Source organism: Onychomys torridus, chromosome 2, assembly GCF_903995425.1.
Source record: "Onychomys torridus chromosome 2, mOncTor1.1, whole genome shotgun sequence".
Classification (NCBI taxonomy): Eukaryota; Metazoa; Chordata; class Mammalia; order Rodentia; family Cricetidae; genus Onychomys; species Onychomys torridus.
The window spans coordinates 85,036,789-85,054,872 of NC_050444.1; positions in this window are offsets into that span (position 1 = coordinate 85,036,789).

Consider the following 18,084-nt stretch of genomic DNA (forward strand, 5'->3'; position numbering starts at 1 on the left):
TGTTTGTAGGCTTTGTGTCTCATATCCAAGAAATAAAAATTAATCACTTCTTATTGTTCTGGATGCTTCTTGCAATGTAGAATTTTCCAATGGATTAAAAATAAGTTACAAAGAGGCTTTAGAGATTTAGTGATAAATGTGCAATAAATACTTGTTTTTCTACCATACAGCCAGTTTTATCTGCCAGGCATATATTTTGGATGAGAATGCCTTGTTAATTAAAGGGAAAGAGCTTGGGAACAACATTTATTTTTATAGTATTGGCCAAAGCTATGAATAGGAAGGATAAAGCCTGGGAAGACTTCTGTCAGTGCAACTACTTGGTAGATTAATCTTTTTATTTCATTTTTTCAAGCAGAGAACTATCTCAAGAGTAGGTGAGAATCCTACCAATAATAAAATTCATTATTCAGTGTGCCAAAATATTAAGCAAAATGTTTCGATTTATGGGAGAGGTCTCACAAGGGAAGAAAATAGAATATTTTTGAACCCCTAAATTAGAAGTGAGTGATCCCAAACACCAGGGAAAGACCTTTGAAGAGTATAATGTTATGATTCTATTGGTCAGTATAGTAAGTACAGATAACCATGACTGTAGAAACAACAAAATAAAAGGCAGAAGAGGCCAGTAAGATGGCTTGGAAAAGAAAGATACTTGTTGCCAAACATGACAACCCAAGTTTGATTCATGAAACCTATAGGCAAAGGAGAAACAGACTTCCACAAATTGTCCTCTCACCCCCATATGAGAACGATTATACACACACACACACACACACACACACACACACACACACACACACGGAGATAGACATGTTTACTTTGATGTGAACACTAGATAACAAATACATTGAAACACCACATTGTGTGCCATAATTATACAGAGATTCTACATATCAATTAAGAAAATAAAACAGTGGAGAAAGTACAAAAGAAAATAAATAAATAAATATAGGAGAATTTAGAGAGCAAAAACACTTCTAGCTTCCTAGCATACTGGGCTTGGGATTTAATCTTACAACCTTATGGTCACATGATGTGCTCTTCAATAATAAGTCAAACTAGAATGGAATCTGAGAATCCTGGAATGTCTGAGTGGCAAGCCCCAGATTCAGGGTCTGAAAGACTTCTCTAAACTAACTGATTTGATTTGTCTAGGAACAATCACAATGTGTACATTAGGAATTTGTTTTACAATGTTTCATTTTATCTTAATTGATTGCATTTCATTCATTAAGTTGAGTTGAGTAGTCTGAGGGGGGGAAAAGTGAGATGGCAGGGTCCAAGTGGTTCTCTGAAGCTGGCAGTCCATGATACAGCAGGTGAAATGACACAGATTCACGGATTTTCCTTTTCTATTCCAGGGCCCACTAAAGATCAGCCCCTAATTCTATCTTTGAAATGGCATTTTAATCATCAGCATAGTGAAATGATTGGGCTATTTGTTTGAATTGTTTCTTATGAAAAAATCCATTTTCATTATTTTTTTACTTTATTTACTTATTTTTATTAATTATTAGTTTCTAAATCTTTTTAAACTTTCGTCTCTCATATCTCCTTACCACAGTTTCTCCTCCCTACTCCTCCCAGTCCCTTTTCCCACATCTTCTCTCCTCTAGATACTCTCTTTCTCCAATTTCCTTAAAAATATCAGGGCTCCCACGAATATTTCCTGGAACATGGCCTAACAAGATACAATAAAACTGGGCACAAGACCTCATATAATTTCAAAGCTGGACAAACAATTAAAGATATCAAGGAAATATTAGGTAGGACAAGTTTTCAGAAATTCTACATACCTATTGAGCAACATCAAGATTTATTACTGGTCTTATTCCATTTAATAACAATTACTTTTCTGGAAGAGAAAACTTTTCCCCCCAGAAAACTTTTAGCAAAGTAAGCTTTGGAAACATCCCTGTCATGGGCACAGAGTTTAATGCAAAATGTTGAATTTAGATGAGTGTCATTTCTACACAATTTTTCAACACAAACTTGACTCCAGGACCATCACTTTAAGTTTGAATTGTAGAGAATTTTAATATCAGTTATTGATAGATGTTCAGCATTTTTGTTTTCCTAGTTATTAGTAGAATTATGTCTTGACACAATCTTTGTTCTGTCTCACAGTCATTGTTTTTAGTATCTAAAAACACTTTTAGCTTTCTCTGACAACCTTTTCAGACATCTAGGAAAGATGTGAGGTATGATTTTGTTACGTTTCAGATGAGACTTGAAGAACAGTCCTCAAATAATATACTCAACACTCAATATGAATGATTTGTCAACGTGAAAGGTTTTTTTTAATATTTATTTTTTATGTGTGTGTTTTTCTGCATATAGATATATACTTATAGCACATGCATGTGTGTGGTTTCCAGGGAGACTGAGGAGGGTATCCAGTCTCCTGGAAGTGGAGTTCCATATGATTGTGAGCTTTCATGTGGGCTCTGTGAACTGAACCTGAGCCCTGTTCAAGAAGAACAAGTGCTCCTCACACTGAGCCATCACTCCATCTCCCTATTTTGCAAGTTGTTATTATTTTCATATTCTCCATTTCTGGATGCCAAACAGATCTTTTAGTAACATCTATGGGGAAAGACGAACTCCTTAGTCTTCCCTCCTCTTTCCTTCAAGGCCTGTGAGAGATTTCATTATTAATAATTTATGTATTATCTTTATAGTGCCTGCCTCTTTATTAATCACCACCATGGAATCTATTTGTTATTAATCACCAGTCTTGAGCCTGAGTATTACCGGTAATTATTTCTGAATGTTCGTTACCTGTTGGTTTAATTACTTGTTTTCCCCCAGGGGTACAGATTATTTTAGGCCCCTGACTCTGAGGGGTAGTTGTGCGTGCGTGTGTGTATGTGTGTGTGTGTGTGTGTGTGTGTGTGTGTGTACTAAAATTTAAGTTTATCTCTGAGACCCTAATTATCATAGCATGTAATAAAACCATTTAAGCTAAAGAATCCCAATGCTTTGTAACTACTGAAAGCCTAAAGTTTTTATTGCATATGAAGACATAAAGCCAGGTGTAATCTGTGATCCCTCTTTTATTTATTGTTATGCCTTCCTCAATAATTCTTTGAAGGCTTTTATAAACTAGTTAATCTGATTTCTCCAGGAAAAAGCACCATGGGTTCCTTCAGGACTTTATTTGTTTTGCTTTACTTAAATTCATTAGATGCTTGGGGAAATCAGAAACAAATGAGACCAAAATACAGAATCAGTGTGATGTGTTCTTTTTCTTATAAGTGTAACTATACAGCAGAGGCCTCAATAATCTTAGTTTGTGGCCAACTTAAATATAAAGAAAATTTCTTTGTCTTAATTGTATTTTATCTGCAAATGACAGCCACAGTGTATCTAGTACAAAACAGAAAATGGAATAAGTGTTCTGTGTCCTTTAGAGGCAGTAGCTTACTAGAGTACGGATGTCTACCATCACACTTTCAAACATATCAGTTTAAGCAAAACGAAATTCTCAAGGGAAAGACTGTTACTTTCTGAACATCACATACCCCTTATTCCATTTCCCCCTACAGTGGCTCTTATGTATGGCCTCCAATAATTCAGAAAGTTTCACCAAGAATGCTTAGATGATTCACAGAGTTAGAATTTTAGTCCAAGTATTCCTGACTTCAAAGCCTGTGTACTCTGTTGTGTCAAGTTAAATGAAGTATGTAAACAGTACTACTTAATGTATGCATGTAAGCAGTAAAAGGTGGAACATAAATACCATTGCTCTAGAAATAAGAATGCTTTAGACACTTCTAGATGAGTTGTGCAGAACTGTGGATGCCTTGGATATGAACAATACATAGATTAATATATTTATGTAAGCAAATGTTAGTTCATTTATTCAGTCACCACCAATGAAAAAAGAGAAGCAAATATACTGTGTGTCCCTGTGAACACACTCCTTATGGATGTCTTACTCAGTGCCCTGACAACAGTTCCTCATTGAACTTAATGAAGACAGCACAAATTTTAGTAATAGTTGCTTAAGAACTCCTAGCCTACCCTCTAAGATATGCTATGTGCTTGTCAGCACTAATATATCCATTTGGTCATTGTTGCTTTGTTGAGTGCATGCCTCCATATCAGCGCTGTCATATCGACAATGGTATTTCAGGGCTGTGCTTTAGGAGAGAGAATACAAGACACTATTTATTAAAGACTTTATAATAAACTTTGAGACATAATAATAATAATAATAATAATAATAATAATAATAATAATAATGTAGAGTTCTATGCCCCAAACATTTCAAAGCAAGTTTCCAGATTTATTATCTTTGTTAATCTACCACTTGCTCTGTGAAATGACAACTATTACTACTCTTGCTATGCTATAAGGGGAGATTCACTTGCTTGAGCATAGGCAATGATTTGATTAAATGGAAAAGTAAAATTACAAATATGAAATGTGACACTTTAAGAAAAAAAAAGAACTCAATACTACTGCACAATAATAGACATTACAAAACTTAATTAATGGATTGTATAGGTAAAGAGAAAATAGAATCTGTTATCATTTAAAAGCAGCAAGAAGGATTCATTCCATACAACAGGGCTCAAGTGGGAGGTTTATTTGGGGAAGGGAAGAAAAGGGGGCAGAAAAGGGGGCTGAGACCAGTCCCTGAGGACAGGAGGGAAAGGAGGAGACAAGAGGTGGGTAAGGCCTACCTTTTATGAGGGAAAGTAGCAAATGTGCAGAGAGGGGGGGTGTTCTTAGTGGCTGCAGCTGAGGACTGAGAATGTATTCTGTCAGTACCTAAGGGCAGGCCAGGACAGATGCCTAAATGCTAACAGATTCAACTCAGAACACTATAATAGCATCCCATTTCCTCACCTACATAGTAAATAGTAGCAGAGTACAGGATAGTTGAAAGATTTGAGAATTTCTTTTGTACAGCTAGCTAATTGTAATATTCAGCAAGATAAGGCATAATTTGTCAACTAGGGGTAGAATTAAGATGTTCTGTGATAAACCTTACTTAGCCTACATTTCATCCATTTTTGAGGAGATGGAAGATGTGTTTTGAGTCATTTTAGTGTGGATGGAAACTCTATTGCTGTCACTGAGGTTACAAACACAACTACCTTGTTAAAATTTGTCTTCCCCAGGATTCATCTTCTTAACTTTAATTAATTAATTTTTTTGCCCATATCATAATGTCAACATTGTAGGATTCATTTATATCAGCACTTTAGTTGATAGATAGCTTTGAAATTTCCATCAAAACTATTTTATATAGATTCAGTGAGTATTTGTTATCTGTTTAATCCATTCAAAACACTGTCAAACACAACATAAAGGAACAGGACTCTATTTGGGACAGCTCAAAGCAACATACATTGTGCATTCTGCCTTTCTTCTGAGCTAATATCTGTGTTGATATTTTATTTGTTCTGAAATGTCATATTTGATTTGTATATTAATAAATAAAGTTTGCCTGTAAATCAGAAGTCATAGCTAGCCATAAATAGAAGTCAGGAGGTGGAAGCACAGGCCTTTAATCTGATCACATGGCAGGCAGAGTCTCTGTGTGTTCAAGGACACAGCCAGGAGTGGTGACACACACCTTTAATCCCAGTACCAACCATAGAGACTGTGAGGTCTGTATAGCCAGGCAGGGACAAGGAAGTGATGTGGCTGGGCTTAGAGCCAATGAGAAGGCAGAACAGCAAGGTCATAAAGGTGCAGGGTAAACAGGAAGAGGCTCTTTTGGGAAGTTATGACAATGTGGTAAGCTAAGGTTAGTTGGCGACTATTTCTCTGATCTCTATAGCTTGCACCTCTGTATTTGGCTTTGTGTGTCTTGTTTAATAAGACTGTTTAGAAATATGTCTGCATATATCAAAGCTCTGTGCTATCATTAGACAAGATTTTTGTCTTTTAATATCATTTGAATTTGTCTTGTGACTCCATGTATTTATCTATGGTGGAGGGAGGGAGGAAGTCAGTTAATTTAACAAATAAGCAAGTATGGCAGGAATGGACAGGGAATCTCCTTCTAAAGTAATTGTTATAGTAGAGTAGACATTTAATTTTTCCATCACAGTTGAGGATATTCAGTAGGCTTTCCTTTGAGTTCATGAGTCTGAAAGCACTTTCTCAATTATAAAGTGATATTTAGATTTAAGAGAAGTTTTGGGAGTGTAGATAGTTGATTTGGTGAGGAGATGCAAGTGAATAAATTATTAAAAGAGAAAATGTCAGCCAGAATATTGGTAGTCCAAATAGCTTATTAAGTAAAGGTACTTGCTGCCAAGCCTAAAGACCTGAGTTTGAACCCTGAGCCCACATGGTAGAAGAGAACTGACTCCAGAGCATTGTTCTCTGATTTCTACATGTATGCATAATACGGCATGCATAATGACTAACCCCCCAAATAAGCAAACAGATGATAGAAACATTAACAAATACCAAGAGCCAAATGAACACATAGCTGGGATCATGTGATGCTGATAGATAAAATAATTTTCTGAAAGGTTAAAGACTGTAGGGAGTTTGTATAACAAAGAGATGGGGAACCATTCATGACTACTGAAACTGGGACTAGGATCTTTCTTCTAATACTTTTGGTATTTTCTAGATACCAATGACTAGGAATGCATACAACATAGGAAATGCCAAACAATGTGCAGTTGGGCAATTTATATGATCTTGGTTATGGATCAACACCACTGTTTCCTCTAGATCCACTGATGGTTTCTATGTGGGAAAAAAAAAAACATTACATTTACAATAAACTCAAATGTAACTTGAAGGAAAGAAGAGAAAAATAACATGAAAATGATTATGTTTTATATATCTAACAAATTCACTGTATGCTAGACTCTGGCCTACATTATTTTATATTCTGTTTCATGACATCTTTTGGACAGTCTGATAAGAAAATACATTTATGCCATCTGATAGATGAAAATATACTATTAGCCTACAATCACACGATTGGCCAAAAGTAGAGATTCAATGACATCATGAGGTTTGCAGGCAAATGGATGGATCTAGAAAAAAATCATCCTGAGTGAGGTAACCCAGACTCAGAAAGACAAACATGGTATGTACTCACTCATAGGAGGATACTAGATGTAAAACAAAGATGACTAAACTGCCACTCACAACTCCAGGGAGGCTATCTAGAAAACAGGACCCTAAGAAAGACCCAGGGATCACCCAATGACAGAGAAATGGATGACCTCTACATGAATAACCTGGATGTGATTGGGGGTAATGAAAGGCAAGGTTCGAGGGAAAGAGAGCTTAGGGGAGCAGGAGATCCCAGCTGGATGAAGAACAGAAAGGGAGAACAAGGAATAGCAGACCATGATAAATGAAGACCACATGAGAACAGAAAGAAGCAAAGTGCTAGAGAGGTCCCCAGAAATCCACAATGATACCTCCACTGTAGAATGGTGGAGAGAAAGCCAGAACTGACCTAGTCTGGTGATTGGATGGCCAAACACCCTATCTGTCATGCTAGAACTCTCATCCAATAACTGATGGAAGTGGATGCAGAGATCCTTGGCCAGGCCCCAGGTGGAGCTCCAGGAGTCCAATTGTCGAGAAAGAGGAGGGATTGTAAGAGTGTGAATTGTTGAGACCATGATTGGAAAAAGCACAGGGACAAATAGCCAAACTAATGGGAACACATGAACTATGAACCAAAAGCTGTGGAGCCCCCAACTGGATCAGGCCCTCTGGATAAGTGAGACAATTTAATAGCTTGAACTGTTTGGGAGGCATCCAGGCTGTGGGACCCAGACCTCCTGCCCTTAGTGCATGAGCTGGCTGTTTGGAACCTGGTGTTTATGCAGGGACACTTTGCTCAGCCTGGAAGGAGGGGACTGGAACTGCCTGTACTGAATCTACCAGGTTGAGCTGAATACCCAGGGGAGTCTTGGCCCTGGAGAAGGGAGGGGCTGGGGAAAGGCGGGGAGCAGGGGAGGGAGGGGTGAGGACAGGGGTATCCATGGCTGATATGTAAAATTAAAACACAAATATCTGTATGAAAAAATATATATATTAAAAAGAGAGAGAGATTCAAAGCTCAAACTCGCTTATCTCTGAAACATCTTTTCTTTTTGCCTTGGTATTTCTGCTCTTTCATTCTTCCATTCTGTTCTACATTTTGCAACTAAAATAAAATTTTCTACATACATTTTCTAGTTCTTACCATAATTTTTAGTTCCATATTTGACTAAAGTCTGTTTGTTCAAGAATAAAGAATCTGTTTTAATTGGATTAGGTTTGAAAACAACTTCACAATAAGCTCATGTCTTCTTCTTAGAAATACATTCTTCCAAGGCTGGTCTCAATCTCATGATCCTCCTGCCTCCTTCAGCAAATCCTTCTTCTTCATATGGAGATACTGGGGTTGGGGATTTAGCTCAGTGGTAGAGTGCTTGCCTAACAAGCGCAAGGCCCTGGGTTCGATCCTCAGCTCAAAAAAAGAAAAATCATATGGAGATACTGTTAGTTATTCCTGTAGAAATGGCTTGTCAGTTTTTAAGAAATATAATATCAAAATTTCAGAAATATTTTAATTTGTTAATTATCCATATTAATCACATTATCATCTCTACTTATCTTTTTTTATTTTGTTTTGTTTTAAAACAGGGTTTCTTTGTGTAGCTTTGGCACCTGTCCTGGAACTCATTCTGTATCCCATGCTGTCCTAGAACTCACAGAGATTCGCCTGCCTCTGCCACCTATGTCCTGGGATTAAAGGCATGTACCACCACTGCCCAACCCATATCTACTTAACATTTTTAAAAATGGAAAGATATCATTTCTTCCTAAAAGAGAGGAAAAAAATTCTAGAAAAAAATTTTTAGAAGGTCAAGTTACTGATGTATGCTTATTCTTAGTACCACCCTCAGAGTTATTTTCTCCTTTTGATGTTAATAGTAATCACATATCTATTATTGGCATTTGTCAAGATGCCTACTGGAAAATTGTTTAGAAGTGTGGCCTAATTTGGAAGTTCTTTATGGTAAATGCAGAAGTGATGAATTCTGTATTCTGAGAGAGGTACAAAAGATCCAAAATTTCCATTAGATATTAGATATTGAATTTTCATTCACCTCATGTAAAACTCGGATGCTTCTTATTGTTTAATCATTTTTGTTGTAATTTTATATGTAATTCATATGGAGCTGATGACTTCTGAGAACCCTTTCTTAAATGAAGATTTTGTTTGTGCAAGCAAGGAACTGAATTCCCTCCTTCCCCAAATAATTCAGTCTACTTTTTCATTGTCTTGTCCTTTTGTTCTTACGTTGTCTATTTAATTGAGATGTTATGGTTCCTTACAAATTTAAACCAGATTTCTCAATAGACCTGGGACTTGAAGGATCTTTTTGAGATGAGGCTAATCTATTTACCTAGGCTAAAACTCTGGGAGCCAAAGAATTTCTAAACGGAGATCGTATGTCCAACATTCTTTACTTGTTAAAAATAAGCATCTTTAGAGATCTCCATGAGTAAACTGGGAATGAGGGCAGGCAATGGAGGGTCGGGGATGGGGGATGAGAACATAAGGGAATGGGATGGTCAAGGTGGAACAGAGATGGAGTGGGAGAGCAAGGAAAGAGATACCATGATAGATGGAGACATCATGGGGATAGGGAGAAACTGAGTGCTAAGGAAGTTCCCAGAAATCCTCAAGGATGACCCAAGCTTAGATTACTAGCAATAGTGGAGAGTGTGCCTGAACTGGTTTACTCCAGTAATCAGATCGGTGAATACCCTAACTGTCATCATAGAGCCGTTCTCTGGTAACTGATGGAAGCAGATGCAGAGATGCACAGCCAAACACCAGGCCGAGCTCCAGGAGTCCAATAGAATATAGAGAAGAGGGATTCTATGAGCAAGAGGCATTAATATCATAATGGGGAAACCTACAGAGACAAGTAAACCAAACTAGTGGGAACTCATGAAATTTATATCAACAGCTGTGGAGCCTGCCTGGGACTGGACTAGGCCCTCTGCATAGCAAAACAGATGTGTAGCTTGATCTGCTTAAAGGGCCCCCTGGCAGTAGGATCAGAATCAATCTCTGGAACATGAGTAGGCCTTTTGGAGCCCACATCTATGATGAGACACCTCGCACATCCTTGAGGAAAGGGGAGGGACTTGAACCTGCATCTACTGAATGTACCTCTCCATGGGAGGCCTTATCTTCTTGTAGGAGGGAATGGAGGGGGTGATTTGGGAGGGAATTGGAATGGATTGGGAAAGAGAGGCTGGAAGGCAGGAGGGGGGACGTGGGGAGATCTTTGATATGTAAAATGAATACAAATTTTTTCTTAATTAAAAAAGAGGGGAAATAAAAAATAAAATAAAAATAAATATTTTTAAGTTATAGGCTCTTTATTCAAGTTGATGGTGTAACTGAAGAAAAAAAGAGAAATTTCCCTTTAGAAACTGGTGATCTGTGACACCTTATAGCAGTAGCCATTCTCTTTTTGTATACTGTTTTTTACTCAATTAAAAATAGTATTTTTTTAATAGCCAAGCAGTGGTGGCATGTGCCTTTAATCCTAGCACTCAAGAGGCAGAGGTGGGTGGATCTCTGTGAGTTCAAGACCAGCCTGGTCTCCAAAGTGAATTCCAGGAAAGGTGCAAAGCTACATAGAGAAACCTTGTCATGAAAGAAATTTTTTTTTTCTCAAATTTAAAATTTTGAGGGATTTCTGACACTAAATTGTCGCTGCTCCCCTTGTTTAGTGTGTTAGAAACTCTGAATAGTCCTTTTTTTATTTTTTTATTTATGAAGGGCTTTTGTAGCACAAGCTGATCTTCAACTCACTGGAAGCTGAAACTGACCTTGAACTTCTCATGCTCTTGCCCACACTTTCTGAATCCTGGGATTACAAGTGTGCGTTACCACACCTGTTTTATTTCAGAGTTCAGAATAGAAACTAGGTCTTTGTGTATGCTAGGCCACTTCTCTACTTAGTGGTGCCCCAGACAACAGGTGAAATAGTTCAAAAGAGAGTATTGCTATTATGCTTGAGGTCTACACAAACCAAGAAACTAGAGTCCTAGCTTTTCAGTTCTCACTAACCCCTTTCTTCTCCAAGAAAGGGGGTGCTTTTCTTTCTTTCTAATCTAGTTACATGTTTATCTCATTGTTGCAATCTATACATTCAGTGTCACTGATTCCTAGGATGAAAGGGAGACTATGAGTACAATATTGTGCTAATAGATCTCTGAAAAGTGTTTAAGTGTGTGTGTGTGTGTGTGTGTGTGTGTGTGTGTGTGTGTGTGTGTGTGTGTGTAGGGTCAGGGATTGTCAGTTTATCCTGATAGTGAGAAGAAAAACACCTTGGACTGACTTTCTAGAGTATTACTGAAGAATAGACAGGGAAGAACAGAAAGCCAACGACCTCAGCATGGAAGAAATAAATGATAAAATCACTAAAAAGATGTGGATAAATTACTGGGGGAAATGAAGAAAAGGGATTCAACAAAAATTGAGTCAAGTCTTCATAATTAGGAATAGCTTTTGCAGAAAATTGCACATGAGATTATTCTTGAAGGATAAAAAGGGGAGAATTAACTGTCTGTCTGTTTGTCTGTCAGTCTGTATAATCCTTAGTACCACCTTTTGAAAGCACAACATAAGAAGAGAGACCAATTAAATGATGTCTGGAAGCAAGTAACTGTTTAATGACGGACCACCATGAGAAAGTCAAGGTATTTTTGACCCAGTTTGAGTCAGTTATGGTTATTTTGAAAATTTTGCTTCCCATGGTGATGTGTGTGTGTGTGTGTGTGTGTGTGTGTGTGTAGTACTTTATTCACCTTGTCTTTGTGTATATTGTGTTATGAATATTAATGTTATATTTAAGATATTAACCTCTGATTGAAAACTATTTTTATTTGGGTTCAACTTCTACAATGGCAACATTTGGTGATCTATAGATCACTTTCTTGTAGAAAATGATGAGTAGTATTCTACATCCACAAATAGATATCTAAATTCTCTGGACAGTCCAAAGGGCACACCACTAATGAAGAAAATGTATTCATGACAATCCACTGAAACTCAATGGGAATAGTGATTGTTTACAGGATCTGAAGCAAGACAAAGCCATGCAGACACCATGTTCTCCAAGATTAGTGAGACATACTGAACACTGGATAGGTGAGGTGAAGAACAGAGGTTTCCACCCATCCCCAACCCTAACTCCTAGCCTAGGAACTACCTGTCTACTAGGGAAGGAAAGGATATTTGTATTTCTCAAGTGGCTTCCATTCTTCCATTTACCTGTTGTCAGTATAGATTGTGGGTGTGTGTTGCCAATAACTGAATGTTCATTTTTTTTTTCTCCACTGAAGGGATAGAAACTCCATCCTAGGCTCCCAGACTACTGACAGCCCAAATACCCCTATCCTAACTGATAAGGTCGATAGTTGTTCTATGTTGAGATAGACAAATTAAAACAAACTGAGGCTGCTACTATTGTGATTTACTGAGGTAGTAAGGGATACCACTCAAAGTGAAGTATAACATTTGTTATCTTGGCCTGAGTCCACAACCTTGGCTCAAGAGTATCTTCTCTTGATATTTGACTCTCTAAGAGGCTAATGTTAGTGTCTTGCCAAACTACTACCAAGTGTCCCATCAAACATTCTTAATTTTAACTTATATACAACATTATTCTTTATTTTTTATAATGATAATATGATAGTAAGTGATTTTCAGATTTTCTTTCTGGAATATACCAAGTATGACTTGATGTGAACACTTGATTTCTTACTTTGTACTCCATCCTCTTTAGATAGTTAGTTCTGCTAATAAAAATATAGCTCTCATGCTTTGACATAGAACACCTCTCCTTTTTGTCATCTCATTGCATTATTGTATATTAATATGCTCCTACTGGTACAGGATGGGTTTGTCTCTACTGCAGTTTTTATGAGTATCACCTAATCTTTAGGTAAAGTCTTCTCAGATTGACCATTGTGGAAAATCACACTTAACTACTCTCAAGCAGTTTTCTTCCCATTGATCACAAATAAATAGAAGTATATTCTCTCCCTCCACATCTTATCATTGCTCAAAAAAAAAATGAAGAAAGCAAATCTGTCCTGAAAGATAAATATAAATCTCATATTTTCACACAAAGGGTAGAGTGGTCTAGTGTGCAGAATCCCAACACTAGCACTGCCTTCCATGTAAAGAGTGATGGACGGTGAGTTTAAAGATGCTATAGCTCAGCTCTGAAAAATCTGTGCCATATGCTGACCATGGGCTTTGCCATATGGGCTCTGAGTTTAATTTCAAACTCCCCTGTCAGCACATTCAAAGGTGAGGTACTGAGAGAGGATAGAAATACCACCATAGAAACAGACTTCCAAGAGTAGAGTGATTTGAAGTGTGGTCAGTTCTCTGGCAGGTACTCTGCAGCTGGGCTGGGACAGTAACAGAAGTCAGGGTTAGTGATTGGTAGAAGGGAAACAAATTCCTGGGGAGAGGGTCTGGAGCAGCTGGGCCGACGGTGTCATGTCCTAGTTTCAGAGCCCCAAAGCCTCCAGAACAAGAAAACAGTGAGTGTATTCTATTGACTGTACAATGAATATTATTTTTATTTCCTTTTAGCTGTATCACTTTTGAACTTGACATTGTAGTATCAAATCATCTTTTTCTCTTTGGTTTCAGGCAGCTACATTATAAATAATTATCTAATATTTAAAAAAGTTATTGTGCTTCACTTGTCCCTTAATTCCTCTCTGCTTTCCTCCCTCCCTCCCTCCTTCCCTCCCACCCACTCTCCTTTCCTCCCTTTCTTCTTTCCTTCTTTCCTGCCTCTCTCCTTTTCCTCTCTTTCAGTATCTTCTTCTATGACTTAATGTTTATTACAGGATGACGTGCTATTTAGACCATGTACATGAGCAATGCAAGTTACTTTTCCTGGTGAAATTCCTGATTGAAAACAAGTACTGTAGATTAGTATGCATAAAGGCTAGTGAAATATATCTAATGTAGAACAAGATAACTCTGATCTATCAGTTGAGTATTTGGGGCTGACAGTAGAGGATATTTAAGAAGAAACTAGAGAAAACTAGTGTGAACTGAGTCCTCTAGGACATTTTTTCACTTCCAAAACATCATAACTAATCAATTCTTTCCCCAGCTCAGTCACAGTAAGCCTACTTATTCAGAGGGTGTACCCCCTTCAAAGATTAAAACCAATGCCAAGCACTAAACTTCAATAGACAAAACCACATGATTTCCTTGTCACCTCCCCATGTGTGTGCTTAGTCCCTGGGGAGGTCAGAGGGTTCGTTAGATTCCCTGGTTGAGAAGTTACAGGCAGCTGTGGGCCACTATATACCAGGTGCTGGATATTGAACTCGGGTATTCTGTGAGACTAGTCAACAATGCTCTTCAGCTCCTGAGCCACTTCTCTAGTCCATAAGATCGTTTTAAGTTATAGATATCTCTAGCTAATTAAATGATTTAAAACATCATAAAAACCAACCTAGGATAAGGAAAGGCATATGATATAAAAATGCCACATGCACAATAAGAAATCTTCCTCAAGCATTAACATGAGCCCAAACAGCAAATCTTAAATTTGCCTACATTGCTGATTTTCCTGTTAGTGAGTGTAATACATGGAGGAAACAAAGGGTTACAAAGTCAAGTCATTTGTTTGACATCCCACGGACAGGAAGTGACAGAGTGGGTATCTAAAGGAAGGGCTTTCCACTCAGTGAATAGTCTACATTTTAGTTATTGCTCCATATCACGTCACTGAGATTGTTGCTTCACGAAGACATTGGGGAATTTACTGTAACTAGTTCCCTGAGTATTATCCCCTGATTCTACCTGTAGTGGTTCTACCAAGGTAGCTTCTGTGCCATTCTCTTTTTAGGACTTGAGAAATTTCTATTTCCATATCCATCACCTCTGAATCATGCACTGGAAATTCTATGATTAATAGAACTCTTAGAGTTTAATACAAAAGATAAAGGTCCATGGTTCTGGGTGGAGAGTGAGACAGAGTGGGTGAACAAGTGTGGAAATTGCTGTGGTTTAAACATTATTTATGTGTGTGCCTCAAGGACTTGCATGTTGAAATTTAATAGCCAATGTGAAGTGTAAGGAAGGTGTAATTGTAGTTGACTATCATGTTTGTGGTGTGAAGCTTTGAGAATCAGTTAGTTCTTTATGGTAGCACCTCCACAGTTTGTCTTGTTGGATTTCTAAGAGAAGAAACAGAGCCTTGCAATGGATGGATCTGTGCTGCTTATTGCTTCTTGATTAGAGATCCCCAGAAGTGGGAAATTTCATAAGCCAGTTTCCTACATTCCATTTCCTGTGGCCCTGTGGTATTGGTCATAGAGAGCAGAATGAATGAAAAGCAAAACAAATTCTGGAGGAGAAGACTAAGGTCATTTCACTATGGCTAAGACAAAATTAGATACTTGGGGTGAAAGAAGTAACAATTTCATCAAAAGTATTGTTCTTAGTTCTATGTAATTCTTTGGACTATGTAGAAATCAATTCATAGACACATTCCAATGTTCCATTTATATTTCTGCAATTTCAATATCTGTGCATCATTTTCTAGTCTTTTCATGTACAGATGCTCATATTCTTTGAGTATGAAAGATAGGAAAAGTGGTGACTCTTTTATGGAATAAGGAACATTTTGTCAAATAAAACAACTTACTAATGTCTTTACCAATTTCCTTGCAAAATGTGTGGCACAACACCCTGTGTTACACAGTTATGTGCTATTCATAATCATGTGTAATAGTGACCTGCATGTCTAGCCCATTGTTGCATCAGAGACCAGTTCAAAGTATTTGTCGTTAGTCACCTTCTTGAAAAGAGAGTGAGTAGACATTTTACCCTTCTCCCTTATAAAAAGTTGATAAAAACAGAAGAAATATGATGAGCAGCATTTTCAGAAGGGGATGATTGTAAAGAATCTGCCCTTCTTTAACTTAAAGCACTTACAATGGATAGATACCAGTGGGCATTAGGGCTAGAATTAAGGATGTAGCAGACACTGCAATTTGTACTGCCTTGTTTCTCATTGGACAATGTATAAAATGATAGATAAATCAATTACTAGTATTTTTCAAAAGTATTACCATAAGCATTGATGCACCTGATGTGTACTGAATTCCTCCAGTGTACAAAGCACTGTGATGGGCATGGAGTATGCAGAGACAGAACAGATTCAGGGGTTGTTTTGGAGGATCTAATGGCCTACTGGGCAAGGAAAACTGTTTTCTGTGAACATGACAGATATTTTCTGTGTGAATGCTAAGAAGAAGTTGTCAATGCCTAATTAGAGAGGCTGTAGAGTGTTAATAAAATACACACTCTTAATTTAAGGAGTTCTATACCATAGACATGTTGAACATAGAACATTAATTGATAGCAGATTGTAAATTGGCATCTGAAGATAAAAAAGAATTTCATGTTTCAAAATAATGGGAGAAATACTGCTGTATTTCTTTACTTCAACAGACTGAAATATATATAATATTAGTGAGTAAATATTTTCAGTAGTCCTTAGGAAACAAAATTTTCCTTCTGTTTAAATTTTTGTTATTTACTTAAAAGGAACCTATTTTCCTTTGTAGACAAACAATTCTTCATTGAATATAACATACTATTGATTGTAAGACATATTTTTACTTACCACTAAGAAAAAATTTAAAACCCCTGCCAGTTATAACTATAATGCATCATCAATCAGGAAGCCGATTGTGAGCTGAGAAGTGTTAAGTATGAACTTCAGAAATGTTAGATACTTGGAAGGAATCAAAGTTATAATATATGACTAGCAAAAAGAAACTATCTTCTTTCTACCAGATTATATTGTGATTATTCACTCTTACAGTCTTTTAATCACCATAAATGGAAATTAGACACTGTAAGATTATGTTACATATATTTTGATGATGAAAGAACATTTTGTTACTCATTTATAGTGCAGCATTATTACTGTGTAGTCCATGACACACACTCTCTGTCTGTCTCTCCATCTCCCACTGTCTCTTTGTCTCTCTCTGTCTCTCTCTCTCTGTCTCTCTCTCTCTCTCTCTCGTGTGTGTGTGTGTGTGTGTGTGTGTGTGTGTGTGTGTGTGTGTGTGTGCGCGTGCATGCGCACGCGTGCTTGAAGTAAGACAGGAGGTTTAAAGGTTAGAGATACCGATTTTAACTGATGAGGTCTTAGGAATGGTTCTAACTATAGAGTGAAAGCGAAGATGATGCACACCAGAGGTAACAGAGGAAAGTTAGTTACAAATATGGATGTGTTTTCCTCCTCTTTACATATCTTGCAGAAAACTCCAAGGCTATGTATCAAATGTAGCAGCACAATAAAATAAAAAGACCCTGGTTCCATGAATCATTCCTTGCATATTTGCAAGCACTGAATTTCTTAAAGACCATTTCATGAGCAGGAAACATGTGTCATGTTATGTATATGTGTTATGTCATCATAGAAATTACATTATTATAACATTGAATATTTCTTGCTGAATATTCAGTATCTGACAAGTTGGACCAGATGCTTATTTGTTTCTGGAAGAGATGAGATTCCCCCACTGGCTGAGTGATTGTGGATCTTCAGTTGAATCTGCTGCATGATAATGATGTAGAAAACCAAGTGGCTTCCTAGTCAGTCCACCCATCATGGTGGTATAAATACTGAGCTCCTAATGGTAACTACTCATTCCAATGAGTATATTACTCATGATGGTATATTACTCATTGCAACACTGCATTGATGTGTTTATTGAGGTTAAGCAAATAAAACTTGGTTGTTTAAGGTTTTTCTCTTGTGTTTTGTACATGTCCTGTCTTCTAGAAGAGGCTCATAGAACTGAAATAACCTGGTTAAGGTCATACATGCTAATGTATTCCCATTAGTTTCTCACAAGGAAATATCCACACAAAACACTCCCAGGAATATTCTACATAGTTAGGAAAACTTTCCATGAAGATGTATATAAAACATATGCATCAATGCCTCATGAGGCATGGTCTGGAAGGGATTATTTGATTCTGTCTCTTTGACTTCATTTTGA